This window comes from Cherax quadricarinatus, chromosome 2, assembly GCF_038502225.1.
Source record: "Cherax quadricarinatus isolate ZL_2023a chromosome 2, ASM3850222v1, whole genome shotgun sequence".
Lineage (NCBI taxonomy): Eukaryota > Metazoa > Arthropoda > Malacostraca > Decapoda > Parastacidae > Cherax > Cherax quadricarinatus.
The window spans coordinates 23,632,690-23,638,468 of NC_091293.1; the positions used below are offsets into that span (position 1 = coordinate 23,632,690).

At 46.1% G+C, this 5,779-nt stretch overlaps 1 protein-coding gene across 2 annotated transcripts in view; it reads right to left on the reverse strand.

The window, feature by feature from the left end:
• Positions 1-2,941, reverse strand: part of LOC128693596 (uncharacterized protein C05D11.1-like) — a gene marked incomplete at its 3' end in the record, with an annotated part of 686,932 nt that extends 683,991 nt beyond the window's left edge. For both annotated transcript variants that reach the window (XM_070087698.1, XM_070087675.1), the window contains 1 exon segment: positions 2,550-2,941.
• Between the last annotated feature and the right edge of the window lie 2,838 nt (positions 2,942-5,779).

Below are 5,779 nucleotides of genomic sequence, written 5' to 3' on the forward strand. Positions count from 1 at the left end.
TACACTTCCTCACTCACCAGTCAGCCTCACACTTCCTCACTCACCAGTCAGCCTCACACTTCCTCACTCACCAGTCAGCCTCACACTTCCTCACTCACCAGTCAGCCTCACACTTCCTCACTCACCAGTCAGCCTCACACTTCCTCACTCACCAGTCAGCCTCACACTTCCTCACTCACCAGTCAGCCTCACACTTCCTCACTCACCAGTCAGCCTCACACTTCCTCACTCACCAGTCAGCCTCACACTTCCTCACTCACCAGTCAGCCTCACACTTCCTCACTCACCAGTCAACCTCACACTTCCTCACTCACCAGTCAGCCTCACACTTCCTCACTCACCAGTCAGCCTCACACTTCCTCACTCACCAGTCAGCCTCACACTTCCTCACTCACCAGTCAGCCTCACACTTCCTCACTCACCAGTCAGCCGCACACGTCCTCCCTCACCAGTCAGCCTCACACTTCCTCACTCACCAGTCAACCTCACACTTCCTCACTCACCAGTCAGCCTCACACTTCCTCACTCACCAGTCAGCCTCACACTTCCTCACTCACCAGTCAGCCTCACACTTCCTCACTCACCAGTCAGCCTCACACTTCCTCACTCACCAGTCAGCCTCACACTTCCTCACTCACCAGTCAGCCTCACACTTCCTCACTCACCAGTCAGCCTCACACTTCCTCACTCACCAGTCAGCCTCACACTTCCTCACTCACCAGTCAACCTCACACTTCCTCACTCACCAGTCAGCCTCACACTTCCTCACTCACCAGTCAGCCTCACACTTCCTCACTCACCAGTCAGCCTCACACTTCCTCACTCACCAGTCAGCCTCACACTTCCTCACTCACCAGTCAGCCTCACACTTCCTCACTCACCAGTCAGCCTCACACTTCCTCACTCACCAGTCAGCCTCACACTTCCTCACTCACCAGTCAGCCTCACACTTCCTCACTCACCAGTCAGCCTCACACTTCCTCACTCACCAGTCAACCTCACACTTCCTCACTCACCAGTCAGCCTCACACTTCCTCACTCACCAGTCAGCCTCACACTTCCTCACTCACCAGTCAGCCTCACACTTCCTCACTCACCAGTCAGCCTCACACTTCCTCACTCACCAGTCAGCCTCACACTTCCTCACTCACCAGTCAGCCTCACACTTCCTCACTCACCAGTCAGCCTCACACTTCCTCACTCACCAGTCAGCCTCACACTTCCTCACTCACCAGTCAACCTCACACTTCCTCACTCACCAGTCAGCCTCACACACCTCACTCACCAGTCAGCCTCACACTTCCTCACTCACCAGTCAGCCTCACACTTCCTCACTCACCAGTCAGCCTCACACTTCCTCACTCACCAGTCAGCCTCACACTTCCTCACTCACCAGTCAGCCTCACACTTCCTCACTCACCAGTCAGCCTCACACTTCCTCACTCACCAGTCAGCCTCACACTTCCTCACTCACCAGTCAGCCTCACACTTCCTCACTCACCAGTCAGCCTCACACTTCCTCACTCACCAGTCAGCCTCACACTTCCTCACTCACCAGTCAGCCTCACACTTCCTCACTCACCAGTCAGCCTCACATTTCCTCACTCACCAGTCAGCCTCACACTTCCTCACTCACCAGTCAGCCTCACACTTCCTCACTCACCAGTCAGCCTCACACTTCCTCTCTCACCAGTCAGCCTCACACTTCCTCACTCACCAGTCAGCCTCACACTTCCTCACTCACCAGTCAGCCTCACACTTCCTCACTCACCAGTCAGCCTCACACTTCCTCACTCACCAGTCAGCCTCACACTTCCTCACTCACCAGTCAGCCTCACACTTCCTCACTCACCAGTCAGCCTCACACTTCCTCACTCACCAGTCAGCCTCACACTTCCTCACTCACCAGTCAGCCTCACACTTCCTCACTCACCAGTCAGCCTCACACCTGTCTCACTCACCAGTCAGCCTCACACCTGTCTCACTCACCAGTCAGCCTCACACCTGTCTCACTCACCAGTCAGCCTCACACCTGTCTCACTCACCAGTCAGCCTCACACCTGTCTCACTCACCAGTCAGCCTCACACCTGTTGACACTCCAACTGCACGCTTGAAAATAAAAAAAAATAAAAAAGTCATATAAAATATACCTGAATATACCTGAATATACCTGTTGCTCACACTATATGTGCACTCAAACCTGCATGTCTCTCACTATACACACACTTCTCAATATATATATATATATATATATATATATATATATATATATATATATATATATATATATATATATATATATATATATATATATATATATGATAAGAATATATCTCTCAGTATACATACATTGAAATTTTACTTAAATCTTCAGTTTAGTAATTAAAATGTCTTATCTTGCGAGCAAGTGATACACAGCCTTAATGACCTTCGTGTAGTCGATAAACTTTAAGTTCAATCAACCTTCCTGGTTGCCCACTTCACTTTCATAAAACACTGACCTGGGTTAGTAACATTTAATAGGCAGCTCCGGAGAGGAGTGACCTACCTGGGACTGAGTTGCTAGAGGCGTGGAGAGGTCATCCATAGTGAAGACCAGATTCCAGTGGTCGTCGTTGTGGTCACGTAGATTGCTAAAGACGTAAATCGTCGTGTGTGAAAACAAACGGATACGGATCAAACGAGAGCATTAACGAGTACAGCCGTACAGACGTAGTCGTCTATGGACGGCTATAAATATGACCGGTATTGACGGCCGGGTATAAATATGACTGGTGTTGACGGCCGGGTATAAATATGACTGGTGTTGACGGCCTGGTGGGACTGAGACGCGGGGCAAGGGATCAAGTACGAGCGCAGACAAGTCAACAGAAGTTAGGTTAGTGGTGATGGTGTGAACGTGGCAGAGTCTTCCCAGGCACTGAACTGCTGGAGCAGCAGCAGCAGCGGCGGCAGCACCTGTTGCTGGTGTGCCGGCACTGTTGATGTGTCAGTCTCAGGTCAGGGCCTCGTTCCCCTTCCTTCCCTAGACTTTCTACATTCGTCCACCAGAAAGAACTGCTCACTTCCATGCCTCGTTCACTTCCAGGCCTCGCTCACTTCCAGGCCTAGCTCGAGTTGTGCAGGATAGGCATAGGTAAATTTGCGAAAATTTACTGAGAATAAATATCGTGTTATTAAAGGCAGTCAGACTGTGAGTGAACACAGCAGTGCGTCACAATCAGTTTAACAACGAACTGCTCAGATTTTAAGGAACATGGTTTATAATAAGCTTGAATACTGTTGTATCTAATAATCCTGGTGTAGGTGTAAGGTAATACATAAGAACATAAGAAATGAGGAACACTGCAGCAGGCCTGTTGGCCCATACTAGGCAGGTCCTTCACAAAACCGTCCCACTAATAGAATATTTGCTCTCATAAGAACATAATAAAGAAGGAACACTGCAACAGGCCTACTGGTCTATGCGACGCAGCTCCAATTCCCCCACCGGCTTAAGCCAATGCCTTGACCTAGTGAGGTCAGACACGTCACTTAAGGGAGGAGCAGTGCATCCGACCTAGTAGCACAAGCTAGTCAGGTCCAACTCACACCCACCCACACCCACTCATGTATTTATCCAACCTATTTTTAAAACTACACAACGTCTTAGCTTCTATGACGGTACTCGGGAGTTTGTTCCACTCATCCACAACTCTATTACCAAACCAGTGCTTTCCTATATCCTTCCTGAATCTGAATTTTTCCAATTTAAAGCCATTACTGCGAGTCCTGTCTATGTTAAATATTTTTAGCACGTTATTTACATCCCATTTGTTAATCTGAATTTTTCCAATTTAAAGCCATTGCTGCGAGTCCTGTCTATGTTAGACATTTTTAGCACGCTATTTACATCTCCTTTATTAATTCCTGTTTTCCATTTATACACCTCAATCATACCCTCCTTAATTCTACGCCTTTCTAGAGAGTGCATATTCAGGGCCTCAGTCTATCCTCATAGGGAAGATTTCTGATTTGTAGATGAATGGTTCAGAGAACCGACATGTTGATAAATTAGACACATGTGCAACTCTTGGGTATCTTTATTGAGGAAACGTTTCGCCACACAGTGGCTTCATCAGTCCATACAAAGGAGAAACTTGAAGAACAGGAGGAGAATGAGGTAATCAGTCCCTCAACCTTGAGTCGATGTGCTCAGTCCATCATTCTTGAATAGAATGATGGACTGAACACATCGACTCAAGGTTGAGGTACTGATTACCTCATTCTCCTCCTGTTCTTCAAGTTTCTCCTTTGTATGGACTGATGAAGCCACTGTATGGCGAAACGTTTCCTCAATAAAGATACCCAAGAGTTGCACATGTGTCTAATTTATCAAGATTTCTGATACATGGGATCAACTTTGTCATCCTCCTTTGTACGTTTTCCAGAGCATTTATATCCATTCTGTAATACGGTGACCAGAACTGAGCAGCATAGTCTAAATGAGGCCTAACCAAGGATATATAGAGTTGAAGAACAACCTGACGACTTCTATTATTTATACTTCTTGCTATGAAGCCAAGAATTCTGTTAGCTTTATTGCAAACACTAATGCACTGTTGTCTTGGTTTTAGATTACTGCTAACCAGAACTCCTAAATCCTTTTCGCATTATTTAACTTATGTGTGGCATGGTTATTTTCCTGTCCAACATTTAGAACTTTGCATTTGTCAATATTAAACTGCATCTGCCACTTCTCCGACCACTGCATCAGTCTATTCAAATCATGTTGTTAGGTAAGACACATATGCAACAGTTAGGTATCTTTATTTCTAAACGTTTCGCCTACTCAACAGGCTTCTTCAGTCGAGTACAGAAAAGTACTCTGTACTCGACTTAAGAAGCCTACTGTGTAGGCGAAACGTTTCGAAATAAAGATACCTAACTGTTGCATATGTGTCTTACCTAACAACCTGTCGGTATTTTATACCATTTTGATGTTCACTCTGTCAGACACTGCAACACAAGGGTATCTTGGTACAGAACAGAAACCAACTTGTACAACTTCTACTAGTGAGAATGGCTGGATTTGAGAGGGACGTGACCTCCCAACGACTACATTCTTACCTCTACTAGTAGCCTACATTTCACCTCCTGGCGGTATATAAGGCTCCATCCTGTCGCTTCAACTCCATATTGTTTCAGACTATGGAACAATACTCTTCTCCAGACTGAGGGACTGACCACCTCAAAACTTCAAGGGTGATGGACTGATTACATCGTCTTCAAGTCTCTTCTGCTTCAATCAACTTTTATGTACTCGACTGAAGAAGCCTACTGTGTAGGCGAAACGTTTCGAAATAAAGATACCTAACTGTTGCATATGTGTCTTACCTAACAACCTGTCGGTATTTTATACCATTTTGATGTTCATTATTCAAATCATGCTGGAGTGCTCTAATGTCCTCATTAGAATGAATTGGACGGCCTATTTTGGTGTCATCAGCAAATTTACTTTTGTCGCTATTTATTCCCTCATCTATGTCGTTTATGTAGATTGTGAACAACAAGGGGCCCAATACTGACACTTATGGAACACCACTTGTGACGTTCCCCCATTCTGATTTCTCCCCATTTATGCAAACTCTCTGCTGCCTATTCATCAACCATGCCTCAACCCAGGAAAAAAATTTTCCTCCTATTCCGTGTGCCTTAAGTTTCCTCAATAGCCTCTGATGTGGAACTCTTTCGAAAGCTTTACTGAAGTCCATATACACAATATCATATTCATTACCA